Here is a 15429-nt window from a genome sequence, read left to right as displayed (position 1 = left end):
CCCCCCAAAAAAAAAAAAAAAGCTGAAAAGGCAGAAAGAAGCCTAAACTACCAGAAGGTAGTGGAAAGAGCTGAAACGAGCAAAAAAATTTGGAATAAAAAAAAAAAATCCAAATTTAGCACAAAAACAGCTAAAGTAGCTGAAATAGCCGAAATTTCTGAATTTAGTAGAAAAAAAAGCTGAAAGGAGCATAACCAGAATCAGAATCAGAATCAACCTTTATTGTCAATTCAAAAAAGTGCAATGAAATTAATTTCATAACAAGATGAAATTAGCAGAAAGAAGTTAATTAAACTAAAAGTAATATAAATTACCACAAAAAAATTAATTTAGCTGAAAACAGCTGAAATTAGCTTAAAAAAAGTAGCTGAAAATAAAGAACAAGCTTAAATTAGCATAAGAAAGCAAAAAATAACAGGTTTGTCCAATTAGGCTGAAAGAACCAAACTTGAGCACACAAAAGTGGAAATTATATGAAAAGAACTAAAATGAGCAAAAAACAGATGAAAAAGAGCTAAAAGAGCAGAAAGAAGCTGAAATTACAAGAAGGAAGTGGACAGAGCACATTTTTGTTGAATTAGACTGAAAAAAGTTGAAATGCAAAAAATGCTGAATTAGTTGAAAAAGCTTAAATTTGCATAAAACAGCTATATAGTAGCTGAAATAGTAGAAAAAGCTGAAACTTGCAGAAAAGAGCTGAAAGGAGCATAACAAGCTGAAATTAGCAGAAAAAAATTTGAAGAAGCACAAAAACGTTGTAGTTAGCAGAAAGAATCTGAAAGGAGCACAAAACAGCTGAAAGTAGCAGAAAGTAGCTGAATTTTTTTTTTCAATTTGCACACTGAACCAGAACAAAATGTGAAAGGAGCAGTAAAAGCTTGTAAACAGATCTAAAGATTTGAAGGATGTAAAATGAGCTCAATTCATTTTCTACGGAAAAAGGTGGCAAAAAGGCTACATATTTAAAAAAGCTAAAGTTGAACCAATACCAAAAGTCATAGAGCACCCTTCTTCTGAACGAGCTGAATGTTTTGATGCATGATTTGTTGAAGTAACTTGAAAACTGCGGGACAAGAATCACGTCAAAAAACATTCGGAAGAAAAACGGATCACAGTTGTGTGAACGCTTCATAAACATTCAGACACTTTCTGCTCTTTATGCAATAAGGACACAAAAGAAAATGTTTTAAAGTCATCATTTTGTGATGAATATGATGAATACAAGTGATTAAACTGTATTAACACAGGGATAAATTAAATTATTCTTGTGTAAAAATAACATTATGGCCTGTAGAAAAGAGGAATTAATAGTGCAAAAAGCAATTTCCACAGCTGAGTTCCTGAAATAACTTTTAAAGAATGCTCAGTTTATTGTGCTTCCTGAGAGTTGTGTTTGGATATTTGCAAACATCCGAACATGATCTGCAGTAAAATAGCGCTGATCTTAACTTTGTCAGACACAATCACTTCTGCCTTCACTGCTGGAAGGTATCAGCTGAAGGTGGACGCAAAGCAGCAGCGCCAAATCTAATTCTAAGATCCTTTGGATAAACATTTTGAGGGTGTTCACATCCTGAAAAGAAAGAAAGAAGAAGAAGAAAAAAAATTAAGAGCTATTTGAGTGCACACATGCAGTTTGCAGTGTGGACAAAGCAATGCACCAGCTCGGAGCGCTGAGCCTCCTGCTCCGGCTTGATAAATATAACTTCAAAAGAAGCAGCTTTAGCTGGCCGACTGCACAATGAGCATAATAACTCCCCACCTCCTGGGAGCTCCAGCCTGGTTCATTTACTCTCGCTGAGCTGCCATGCCTGCATGTGCACATGTGTCTTTGTTTCGCTGCGAGCCTCTCAGAGGCTCCCCACCTTCTGCTCGCTACAAAGCGGATGTATAGTGGAACCCTTTGGACTTCATCTTTAAAGAGGAAATGTCCCACCTCCCCCTCATCCCCCCTCCTCCCTTCTATTTGCCCCTCACATGTAATGCCTGATTTACCACAGGACCCCTTAAAGAGGTCAAAGGGCAGACAAAACAGTCTGGTGTCATGGCAACCTGTGTGCCACCAAGCAGAATGGCAAGAAGGGGGCTGCCAGTTAAAACCTTTAAGAACTTTGCTTTGTCCCGAGGCGAGTGTGCACATGCACACACACCCAGTGCACCTGCGATGTGAAATGGACCCTACTAATTTGCAGCCCAGAATAATCAAGCCAAATCCCTCGGTGCAATAGTTGAGTAGCACCTACAGTAGTGTCAGACGGCTGTGCACGCTGCATTGGTGTGTGCGGCACACACGCATGTGTTTGTGCACATGTAAGACACTCGTGCGTAAAAGGTTCTTTGTGGCCGCTCAATGCAGTGGTGGCGCATACGCGATGGGGGAGGGATGCTAACGGTTAAATGGGAGGCAAATGCATTCAGATCAATAGAGAGCTGAGAGAGGGCGAGAGGGGTTGAGGCGAGAGAGTGGAAGGTGGTGAGCACTGAGGGAGGGGCCACAGAGAGACTGATTAATCATTCCTGTATTGTTATTGACTTTCTGTTAAAGGGAGTGAGTCAGACGCTGAATTATGCGCCTCTATCTGTGTGTGTGTTGTACTGTATTTTAGTGAGAGCACAAAGTTATCAATTACAGGCCTCAACTTCCCAAAGCTTCGGCTTCTGCTGCTCCGACTGCAGCTCCTGCATTCCGAGTGCGCAGTTACAACCTTTAAGCCGTTCGTTCACAAGCACAGAAACTGCGAAGGGTTTAATTATTCATGCTTTGTTAAAAGAGCTAATACGCCGCTCCATTTTTATTTTTTTTTGAGCAGGAATGGGGAAGTGAAGGAGGCGAACAGGAAATCCCCCTGTGAGGACTTAATGAGGAGCTGACGACTGAGCAGACACAACATAGAGGAAAGGAGGGAGGATGGTGGGGGAGACAGCCTCCCTGACATCTGACCCTCTGGCTGTGACCTTGTTCATTGTCTGAAGGGGGGCACCTGAGCGCAGGTCGCGCTTTAAACGTAAGATTTCAAGGAGGTTTTTCCTTTCCAAACGCTCCCTCAAGTCAGCATCAAAACCGTCTAATTAAATAGATAAAAGCCGCATAATTAGTTTACAATTATAACAGCATGACACCCGCGTCAGATGATGCCAAGGGCGATGTTTTCCTCTAATTATGGGCCTTTTTTGAAATCCCTCCTCGTCACAGGCTGCCAGGCTGAGCCGAGTGAATAAAAACCTCATTCAGTGTTACCTTGAACTTGAACAATGAGTCTGGTGTTTTTGCTGGGGGGCCACTTCCTGACCTCTCCTTCCCCCCTTTGGACTCAACCAACCGAAGCCTCTCCTTTCATCTTACAAGCCTGACCCCGTTGACCCGCACTGACCAGAAGAACGGCAGGTTTCACTTCCACCATACGAACCTGTTCAACCTTGACTCGGGAACAGTTTCGTTGGACGTTAGATTTACGTGTTATGCTTCAAAAGAGTATTTCACTTGATCAAAGAAGCCACGGAACTATGTGAACCATATTTTTTTAATGATTCACTCAGCCCACTGACAATAAATGCAAATAATCCCGCCTCATTTTGCTTTCTTCACCTCCTTTTGTTCCCTTTCATCAAGGCCTTTCCTCCTCCCTCAGACGCTCTCCGTCTTGATGTTCACCCACTCCTCTCTGTACCCCTCAGACAACCTGTTTCTTTTATGCCTTCATCTTTATTTTCCCCTTCTGTCTTCACAGCGTTCTCACCCCCTCCTCCTCCGCCTCCTCCTCCTGTCTGGCACCAGGGAGCTGGCACGCTTGAGGGAGACGATGTGCGATGCAGACACCTCCAGCACCATCGCAGAGCGTGTCTATCACTGCACAGTGTAATGGGGAGCCTTGTGAACACCATCAATATGTTACCAGAGGAGATGTAGTGACACTTCAAGCCTCTGTCAGTAAATTCATATGCTGAGGGCACATGCACTTTTCTCTGCTTGACAACTGTTAATTGACCATCAAGATGGTAAAAAAAAAAACAGGTCCAGATGACATGACTTAACCTTTTTTCTTGTTATCTACCTGGATGATTGAGCTTACACTTTTTCTGAACCACTTTGGCCTTGGTTGTCCTCAGACTGTTTCTGTGATCTGGTCTAAAACATTTGATTGTTGTACACGATGATTGATTTTCACGTTTTAAAAGCTTACTTTTGAGATTCCAACAGGAGGTTGGTGTGAAACACAGCAGTGAAGGCTACTTATGGGACAGATCTGGTTGGGAGGCCGTAGACTGAGGAAGTCCTCTGGATGGGGGACGAAACGTTTCTCACTTTATGACCTGACTGAAAATTGTTGGATTGTATGCCTGGATTATTGAGCATGGACTCTGTTGGTTTCTCATTTAAACCAAAATGGTCCAGATGACATGATTTAACCTTTTTTGTTGACTTTCAAGATGTTCGTGACTTGAAGAGGTAGAAGAGCAAACTAATGCTACGACTTCCGGAAAGCTGATGAGCTGAAAAATCTCAGCACTCACTTGAAACTACATTGACCAAGTATTTGGAAAATTGTCTTTTTTGTTTAAATAACTGAACAACATCCATATCTGTGCATGCTCAGACAATTGCAAAGCAGGAAGTAGAAGATGAAGCAGCAGCTGACTCACCTTTTAGTTCTTCAAAGACAGAATGATGTATTTTATATCAAAGTTCATGCTCAATAATCCAAGTTCAGTCAGGTCCTCTGGACGTTTTTTTTTTTTTTTTTTTGTTGAGATGTTTCGTCCTTCATCCAAAGGACTTCATCAGTGTGAGGAGCCACAACAAACTAAGTCCCACAAGCAGCACACCCACATAGTGGACCAACCAATTTGCAGGTGATAAGATGGTTTCTGGAGTCCGCCCTCTCCCCTGTCGACTCCTCTGAGGCAGCCATAGCCAAAGTGGTTCAAAACATCAAAGTTCATGCTCAATGAAGGATGAAGGACGAAACATCTCAACAAAAAAAGAAATTGTCCAGATGACCTGACTGAATGTTGTTGGATATGTACTTTATACTTTATTTAAGTGTCCAATTTCGTGTTAAGTAATTATGTTTTTTTCCGTATGGGAAAATAACCTAAAGAATAACAGACAAAGCTCAAATGTGTGTTGTATATTTGATTTCAGCTCCTCTGGTTTCTGAAGGTTCACTTCAGCCAGATAAACCTCGTCCTGCTCAACTTCCACTCAAAGAAATCAAACTTGGGTGTTGTTTGAATAACACAGGTATTTTGTTCGGAAGTCAAAACTGGCAATTTTTACAGTAACTTATTTTTTACTTCTTATCCGTATTAAAAGTATTTTTAAGAAACAACTTGTAGACCAAATGACTCAATAGAGTAAAATGTTCTTTCCCTATATATGTAATCATTTACAAATGATACATAATTAGCTGCTTTTACTCGTTCGAATTAATAAGCTTGAACGATTCAAGGCTATCAGTTTCCTCAGTCTGTTTGAAATGACTCTTTGAGGGGTTTTAAGCTTAAATCTTAAAGTACCTAAGGGACATTTCTGATCAGAGCTGACAGTTTCGAGTAGGTAAAGTTTAGTCCTCAATAGTGTGGTAATAGTGCTCCTTTCCAAAAGATCTCCACACAATTTTTTTTTTTACTTGATATTAGTTAATCTGGTCTCACTTACTGTTTTTGTCACGTCATTTGTAGAAACATGATCATAAAACAAACAAAAAATCAAACCCTGCCATGTTTAAGTCTTATACATGTTGAATACCCGCTGCTTTAAATGTTGAGCAAATGTAAGCGAAATACACAACATAACTATTTTACATGGACGTCCAGGGGACTGGCACATCATGTCTTGACACTCGTAAAGTTGTCTTTCTGGCTGTTTTAAGACAGTCATCATTGCAAAAAGACGTGTGTGAGTCTGAAAACTTGGTTTATGCAATGATGACTCTAATAATAATAATAATAATAATAATAATTCCACATACATTTTGCTGCATTTCAAGTAAATGGGTTTGCAGCCACAATGACTTTTGTCCTGATTTTATTCAATCTACAGTAATTGATCATTCTGATTTCGTGCGACAAAAAACTCCCAGCAGGAGTGAGAACCATTGATCACGCTCACACAGTTTCACTAATTCTAGCCTTTCACCCAACACTCCCACCAAGGCGCTAAAGATGACTGGGAGACATCTGAAGAAAAAAAGACGGGAAATTGTGAGGATGAAAAGTTGAAAGAAAGCCTGCAGATAAAAAAAAAAAAAAGAAATGTGCGGTGTGTGTCGTTACAGACAAGAGGGTGGTGGAGAAGGAAAGAGACGGGCACAAGGGGATTGATATAGGAGGGCAACGAGGAAACACTGTGACCTACTAATGTTGAACTGAGGAATTCTCACTGCTGACTCCAAACACATTCCTGCAAATATTAACCCCCACCTCACCACCTCTGTCTGCTCCTGAACACACCCGGCAGCCATCTGGCCACTCCATCAGGAAACCCATCTTTGATATCAACTCAACGAAAGAAGGAAGGAAGGAAGGAAAAGTATATAAAACGTTCCCTTCCAACACCATGATGGTAATCTCAACATACACAGAAGTGAGGTATTAATCCATAAGCCAGCTTCATCTTTTTTATAAACATAAGTCGTTCTCTCTTGGGTGTCATAAACAGCTGTTTCCCCAATATTAGACACCAAAAACAAACGTTTCATCATTTATTTGCAGTGTTTCCAAACAAAATTAGGAGAAAATCTTTTTGACTGGTTATTTAGATCTATATTTTCACAGATCTGCACAACATAAATATCCATTATTTGACTTATTCCAAAAAAGGCATTAAAAAGTGTATGTTAAAATGAAGCCAGGATCAATCAGCATCACTCCTTCTGAAGCTAAACTGCCCACACAGCCAGCCTGGAAATATGTTCAATGAACTTAAGCATCATAAAAGCAAAAGGCTCCTATTTTACATACAGTATGTCTAGATGCCCCCCAGTCTTGGCAGAATATAGACAGATTTCGTTTAGGAATTTCATGAATTTCTGAAATGATAAATATAAAGAATTCTTATTGTTTAGAGCAAGTTTTTCCACAGACTTTCAGGCTCGGCGTTGCAACACTTTCAGATGAAGTTAGTAATGAAAGCATTTTTCTTTTTATGTTGTCAGCCAGCTGAAAAAAGACCAGACACTCCGACTGCTATGTCCTAATTTTAGAGTAAAAAATAACAACCCATCACAGTGAAACCTTAGTTGCTGCCAAAAGGTTATAACAACGGGGAGGTTGGAGGGCCGGTGGGGGATTAATTTGCAGAATTTTGAACTATGATGTTGAAGTTGTAATTTAGAAAGAAAAAAAAGTTTTTTAACGTTTACTTTTTCATGCTTTGTTCATTTCAACTAATTGTGTTTTTAGGTTTGATTTAGTCACCTAAACCAGGTTTGGGGGGAAAAATTAGTCTTCTCTGAAAACGAACAATTAGCTGACATCTTGGATTTGGACAAAAAGTACTCTATTTTACAACATTCACTTTGGGTATTCTGTTTCACATAGCATAGTTTGTGAGTGAAAAATAACGAGCACATTAGTGTGCAACTTGTCAGATCTCTGATGCACTAACTGCACCCAAGTATGCCTTTCTTGTACCTTTATCAAATATGTGGCATCATCATGCCAGTCATAATTATAGTGATTATAGTTAATATTTTGGTGCAGTGGTCGTGTTGACTTACTACTTCAAATAATCCTCTTTAATCTGTTGACTGTCAGTGTAATGCTGAAATGTAAAAAAAAAAAAAAGGAATTGGATTTAAAATAATCCAAGTATGAAAAACGAACCATGAAGTAGCGAGAGACTACTGTAATATGTAAAAATAATATGTATATATGACAATAATATGATATGAACCAATGCAGGCATGTTCCTGTATTCTACAGCGCTAGCTTTTTTTTTTTAAATACCATTTTTTTTCATTTGTTCTTCTCAATTTGTATGTTTTCTTATATGATTGTCTTGTCTCTTTTGTCTTTGTTGTCTACTGTGAGGTTCAATGGGACTAACCTATAAATAAAGGTTGAATGAATGAAAAGTATTCTACTCAAGTGTAAATTTAACCAACAAAAGTAAAGTGAAAAAAAAAACAATTGGTAGTGTATTGCAAATCTTCTAATAAACAATTGGAAATATTATTTTTATGTAATTAAGCATGAAACATGTTGTATTTGGTGATGAAGTAAATTTGGAAGTAATAATAGTTATTTCATGTACTGTAAAACAATTAATCCCATTCCATTATTGTTATTACTGACCAATGAAGGTGAAGGGATAATGTTTTTTTTCCTTTTTGTGTGTGTGTTTGATATGCAACTTTGCCATTGACTAGCTGTAAAATTGTAACTGCAGATTTTACAGCTATCACATGAAAGTTTGGAGTTATAGTGGCTTGGCAACGCCCCCAACACAAACATTAAGTGCAACACAATGTGTGATATATTTGTTTAAAACCTTGGCATTAACTGTTGGAGTTAACCTTATCGGTCTGTTAGTAAAATATCCCATAAACCACTGGACTAGTTTTAATGAAACTCATAGAAAGCATTTATTAGACGTACATCTACAACTGACTAACTTTTGACGTCAGCCCAGAGTGAACATGAGGGGGCTCAACACACAGCCCTGAGGGCAGCCCTGCTTCCCTCAGGCAGGAGGTTGCGGAGCATTAAGTGTAGAACCACTAAACCAGGGGTGTCAAACTCACTTACAGAAGGGGGCCAAAATTAAAACCTTTTTCAAACTAAAGGCCAGTTTCAGATTTTACATTAACTCAAGTTAGATACCCAACATCTTTTTTTGGTTGCAAGTTCCTCAAAAATGCGTTTGATTGGTCTCATTTGACGTTCTCTGTTGCACTTTTGACATCATAATGTTTATTCTGATTCTGATAAGTAAAGATTACTGAAAAAAATTCAAGTGAAAAAAGTATTTTCCATTTTACATATCATCTTGGAGGCAAGATAAGATGTCAACAAAGGCCACATTTGGCCCCGGGGCCTTGAGTTTGATGCGCTCCAGACTGATAAACAGCTTCTACCCTAAAGCTGTTAGACTCATAAATCCCTAATCAGGAAAATCACAGCAATGCGACTTTAATTGGTGTCACTTCATCTGTGCTGCTTCGTTCCACCTCATGTACCAGATGTGATGCAAATGCCAATAAAAAACCTTGAACCAGTTCAAAAATGGTTATACCTTGTAGGTATTTTTTAATACTGTGCTAAAATTTGGTTTGGTCATAGTTGAGGGCCATTCACAACACATCCTGCAAAAACTGAGATCACACTAGATGTCTTGTTTAACCAAAATAACTAAAACTCCTTTATTTCTCACTATAAAATTATTTGAGTGTAAAGCTCTTGCATGAAAGGCAGTGGGCCTTGCATTCTTTTAAGAAATGGGTTTTAAATAACAAAAAACAACTTAAACAATTGCCTCTTGCAGCAGGAAACATAAGACCAGCTACAGATTTCAACTGGTGCGGGACTTTTGGGTCTTGTGCAATAGAAAGAAGTATTATCGGCTCCATGCTAATGTAGAAAAGCCCTTTGGGTATCCAGATGGAGCTCTCTCAGTTTCAGCCCCATTTCAGCCCCCACGTCCTAGAGAAGGCAGACAAACACTGATGCAACTGGAACACTGGGTCCGTGGGGAAAAGCTCTCAGTCGGGCCGTGAGAGAGCGCGAACACATCCACAGTCACGTGGTGCAGCGCTTTCTCTCAAAGCCGGACCTCACAGCCTGCCATGTGTGGCCCTTTTCCCATCTCTTTCACACCAGAACTACATAATTGATAGCGAAGGGCGAGTTATGTTTTATAAAGTGAAGCACATTAATGGCTTCCTGTCCACTCAAATGTTTAGATGTGCTGGGATCAGTAAGTGGCAGCGTTGAGTTGAAAAGGTTTTAAGTAACCGTTGGATTCTTTTTATTGTGAAACCCATGGCAATCCATTATTTCTGCCAAAGTATTCAGTATTGTGACATCAAAGTGGCCCCGTGGTGAAGCGCTGAACGTTTCAAATGCTCAGCTCAGTCAGTGTTGTGATATGAATAAAAGCTTTTTTGATTTTAGCCGTTCACCACCAGTGCTTCAGGCTTCTTCTTCTTTTAGACCAGCAAATATATAACTTTTGATTCATTGAAATGAGCACAAATATGTTAAAGAGACAATTCAGATCTTTTGACGTAGAGTCCTGGATAGGTTAACAATTAATATTTTACCAGAAATAAGACATTGAATAAGCTCAGTTTGGAGAAATTGAGTTTAAAAAGTTTATTTCTCACCAGCTTGATAAGGAAGCCAACATCAAGGTAGAGCTGCAGTCGTAAAACAACTCCAATCTCAAAAATGTCAAAATGTTTTATGCAAATGCTAATTTATAAAAATGTTTACATTGCTGTCAAATGTAAATTATTATTTTTCCTTTACACAAAACTGATTATTTGCCATACCTGCTAGAAATAACAGCTAAAAGTAGCATTTTTGGTGCAGGCTGGGGCACTTCTGGCAGACATATCATAATATTTCTGTCAGAAAAACCCTGTAATTTGAAACTGACAGTTATGTAAAGGTTTATAAAACTGCATTCACGTGATCCACTACAAGAGTTTTGAGGTTGTAGTTTAAATGGCAGCCATCCACTTTAGTCTTGGTGTCACTCTGACTAGTTCTTAGATTGTCTTGTCAATTAGATTTTAACTATTTCTCCAAACTGAGGTCAATCAAAGAGCTATCTACAACAGGTAGGATATTTATGTTCATAACCTTCCCACATATGTCCACTTCAATAGATTTGAACAATTTGTAGCCAAACTGAATATTTTTGTGAACCGTATGTGTAAAATACATAATAAAATGATACAAAATTATAAAGGAAGTCAATATTGGACCATTTTGTCCACAACAATTAAAAAAGTTAGAACAAAAAACATTTATTTATATGAAGAAGAAGAAAATAACCCTGTAAAGTGTTAACTGTTAGGTGTATGAGGGTCAGCGGGTGCAGAGTGATCGCTCCCAAACAGCTGTAAAGGATAAGTACCACAAATCATTACTGTGGCTGTTGTCATGCCTCCTCAGGCTGTCACTGAGAGAGAACATCACAGCGCTCGCTCACACAGGCATTAAGGTCACTCTCCTGCATAATCATCCCAATTTTTTTTCAGATATTTTTAGAGCTGAAGTGGTCAGAAAAATACCAAAAAAGATAGTACAGAAGAATCCGTCCAGAGGACTGGACTTAATCTCGTTAGATTTATCCACCTGGATTATCGAGCATGCATCAGTATAACAAAAGGTATCCAACTACATCAGTAATAGAGAACTGTCTCCCTCTCACCAATTAAACATGAATACTTTTTGCCTTTTGTTCAATTTGATGACAACTGTTTGTTGTTTAGCAAGGTGAAAACAACAACTGAGATTAAAATGCATTTTTTTTAAATGTTGTGTTTAAATCAATTAACTGAAAACAAAATGAGCAGCTTTGCAAGGGTCATTTATATTTGTGTTGCACAAAAACGCCTTTGTGAAGCTATAACACTATATACAATTCATTACTATAATTTTAGATAATTTATGTGCACTGATCACCTTATAAAAATCATTAATGACTAAATGTATAGTTAAACGTGTTTATATTAACTAAAAAGGGTTAAAAGTCTTAATGACTGTAAAAACTCAATTAGTTAATATTGTATCAATTAGTACAAGTTCTGTCTTTTATTTTCCATATTTTATTACTATTACTGTATAATTTTATTTTAAGAATCCAACACAAATGATTACTAAAATAAAAAAATAGCGCTTTTAAACACAAGCATAGTTAGTTTAGTTTTATGCATTTGAAAAGTATAAAGTTAATAACCGAGTTTCTCTTTGGTTTATCTCCAAAAGACAAAATAAATCAAATAAACCCTGCTCAACTTCGGGGTTTTTTTTGTTCTTCTTTTTTTTGCAGCCTTTGTGAAAACCTGGCAAATTCTTCATCAAGGTCATCCGTTCAAGTCTACTGTCACTATCAGTGCTGAAAACTACTCTAATCTTCACACATACCTCCACCCCACCTATTGGAAAATCCCTATTTTTGTTTTCTGTTGAATGGAGCACTGTAATACAAAAGACAAGAGGGGGATCTTTGTTAGCTTACATGCTGGAGTATGATGGAGGTAGTAGTCACTATGGAGATGCACAGACTTAGGAAGAGCACGAATGAGAACGAAGAGATTTCACGGAGCGTGCGAAGGATCGCTCGTCAAGATGAAACAATGGAGGCAGCTTTGCACAAGGTGCAGAGCACAAAGCTGTTTCGTACAGTAAGTGCAGACTTGGTCGATACTGAAAAACGCTCAGATGAGCTCTGGTTGCGAGCAGCAGCATAGCAGGGATTCATACTGAGACCAAAAACAAACAGTGACGGGAAGTGGAGGGTGGGACGTGTTGATTCCAGAGTTGGGAGGATGATGGTTGAATAATTCAAATTCTTTTTGTTGCTCTTTGGTTTCACATCAGCTGGAAGTTGAACACCAGATATTAAAAATGGGTCACGCAACACGATGATAGCACAGCAAGCGTTAACAGTTACATTACTGACACAACGAGGGCACAAAAATGAGCGTCTCAAGCCTTCAGCCTCGCAGCTGGGCCCCAACATCAAGCCTTTCAGCTCGAGCTAAACTTGTTTTCAGGCAAGTTCACTTTAAGCCAACGTGCATTTGTTCTGCCAGGGAACGGCAAGGCTGGATTACAAGACAAGAGACGATCTAAAGCAGGAGAAAAGAGTAGGATTTAACGCACCAACGCAAACACATTCTCAAGAAAAACGCGTGGATAATTTACTTTTTGTTTAAAACGACAATTTAAAAGAGGGTTTATGAACTATTATCAAAAATTGAGTTGCATTTTTACCTTTTTCTCTGCTTCATTTCTGATTCCAGCTTGATATTTTCCTCTCTGCTCCCATATCCTTATCTTTTTTTGTCTTTTTTCCTGACTTACAGCTCTCTCACCCACCAGCAGTGTCACATTTTAGTCACTGCTGCCTCCTCATCTCTTCCTCACGCATAATTTTCTTCATCCCCGTGTCATTCAGCAGTTTGAAAGGAAACATGCCTTGTGGACAAAGGAAGTCGGTGCTGTGAGGAGGAGCTCAGGAGGGAAAGGCAGTGACTAAAATCACAGGCGGTAAAGTGAGAGGCAGGCTGGTCCACCGATGCTGCTGCTCAGTTTGTGTCTGGGACAGCAAGTGCTGGAGACACTGCACAGGTCCAGTTCCACCATGTGTGACATCCAGAGGAGTCTGGTGCAGAGAGGGTGCTGACAAAACAGGGCGCGCAGGAGGAGGTAGAAGACATCAGTCATCGTGTTTGTATGCATGCAGGATAGGAATGAAGGAGAGGCGAGAAGGAGGGAGGGAGAGAGCTGAGGCTGGGAGGGAGTATACGAGGAGAGAGAAAAAAGGGGAGGGGATATTTTTCCTGTTTTTCTCTTAGCAGTTTTAAAAAAATTCCCTCTATTAATGAAATTACGCCCATTCTATGTGCACAGCTACCTCATCAGTAGGTGAATATTCTGCCCTTCCTTAGTTTTCATGCCATCGTTCAGTCTTCTGCCAAAACCAGCTGAGTCGTTGAGCCCGTGCACTTGAACTCAGGGAGGGCTTTTCTTTTCTTGGTGTACTTCCCCTCCGCTGGCCCCCAGCACACAGGAAACAGAGTGCAGGAGAGACAGAACAGGACAGAGGGGCAAAAAGGGGCAGAAGGAGAAATGCGAATGGGGGAGGGGGAAACATTTGTAAATGGCGCTTCAAGGACCTGGAGGATCCACTTGAGAAATACATATAATGCACAACACCTAAAGAGCCACGCATGATCCGAACAGAGCTGGAACCTTCATAAAGGAACCAGTAATGTCTGCCATAGATTACTATTAATACTGCTGAGTTAGCTTTCACACTATTGCTTTGTACTTGGAGCTAATTTAGCTGTTCATATCCCCAAATATTCTACTTAGTAAGGAGGCGGGTGCTGTGACTTTTGATATTTGTATACTTTTCAATATATAAAACTTTATTAAACTAATACTTTTTTAAATAAACAAATTAACTGAGATCTCTTCAGTTTTGTCCAAACTATTACTCACATTGAAATCTGCTTTATTCTGCTGCATACTTGCTCTATTTGTGTCTTTTTATGCTATTTTTAGTTTTTGACTAGCCATTAGCTACTTTTAGCCATCCATCCATTATCTTTACCCGCTTATTGGGGAGTGGTGGCGCAGAGGTTAGAGACGGTGGGTCTGTGATCCGAAGATCACTGGTTCAAGCCCTAGTATCGACAACATCAAAAATGTGGGTGGGGTAGGTGAAGCACCCACACCTGCCCCCACCCTCATTTGCCCCACTCTGGGCCCATGAGCAAGGCCCTCAACCCCCATCTGCTCCCTAAACAGGTCTCTCTTGAAAATGAGTTCTCGTGGCTCAATGAGACTACCTGGATAAATAAAGGGTTATTCCATTTTGGGTCATTGGGGTCGCTGGTGTCCATATCCAGCAGTCACTGTATGGGGGACACCCTGGACAGGTCTCCAGTCCATCACAGGGACACATAGAGATAAACGAGACAAACATTCACTCTCACTCACAGCTAGGGATAATTTTAGAGTTACCAATCAGCCTAACATGCATGTTTTTGGTCTGTGGGAGGAAACCAGAGTACCCGGAGGAAACCCACACATGCACGGAGAGAACATGCAAAGTCCACCCAGAAAGGCCCCTGTCCAGGATTTGAACTGGCAACCTTCTAGCTGACAGGAAACAGCTCTACCAACTGATCCACCATGCCACCCTGCTACTTTTAGCCTTTATGTAAAGGTCAAGGTGTCTTTATTGTCGTTCACATCACATGTGGCACATGAGGTGGAACAAAATTATGTACACAGGGTCCCAGTTAGATCCAACAAAAATACAAACTGTAAAGAAAAACAGTAGTAAGATTTAAGATATGAACTAAGAAATATGCTAAACTAAGAATACACTAAGCACTAATAGTACAAAACAATGCACCAAAAAACAGCAGCATGAACATGAGTCTGTATGAGCAGATGAGGACGAATGAACACAGCAACATGAAATAAATCAGCAGCATGAGATCAGCATCATGGATAGTCAGCAGCACATATCAACGACCAAGTGGCATTACAGTGATTTTTTTTCAGTGTTTTTTTTTTCCACAGTAATTTTCACAGTGATAATCCTGACTAGGGATTCATGAGTCTAACAGCCTCAGGGTAGAAGCTGTTCCTCAGTCTAGTGGTTCTGCAATGTTCCTCAACCTCCTGCCTGAGGAGAGCGGGACAAAAAGTGTGTGTGCTGGGTGAGTGGGGTCC

The 15429-nt window shown here is 39.7% G+C and overlaps 1 long non-coding RNA gene across 1 annotated transcript in view; it reads right to left on the bottom strand.

Moving 5' to 3' along the window:
* The window catches only part of LOC119409495, a 28298-nt gene extending 15325 nt beyond the window's left edge, over positions 1 to 12973 (bottom strand). Inside the window, exon 1 of the long non-coding RNA XR_005186787.1 lies at positions 12952 to 12973. This is a non-coding gene — a long non-coding RNA (uncharacterized LOC119409495). The remainder of the gene's footprint in view (positions 1 to 12951) is intronic.
* Positions 12974 to 15429: the final 2456 nt, after the last annotated feature.

This window comes from Nematolebias whitei, chromosome 5 (assembly GCF_014905685.2).
Source record: "Nematolebias whitei isolate Nwh7 chromosome 5, NemWhi1, whole genome shotgun sequence".
NCBI classification, from domain to species: domain Eukaryota; kingdom Metazoa; phylum Chordata; class Actinopteri; order Cyprinodontiformes; family Rivulidae; genus Nematolebias; species Nematolebias whitei.
This window is presented reverse-complemented; position numbering and strand designations above follow the sequence as displayed.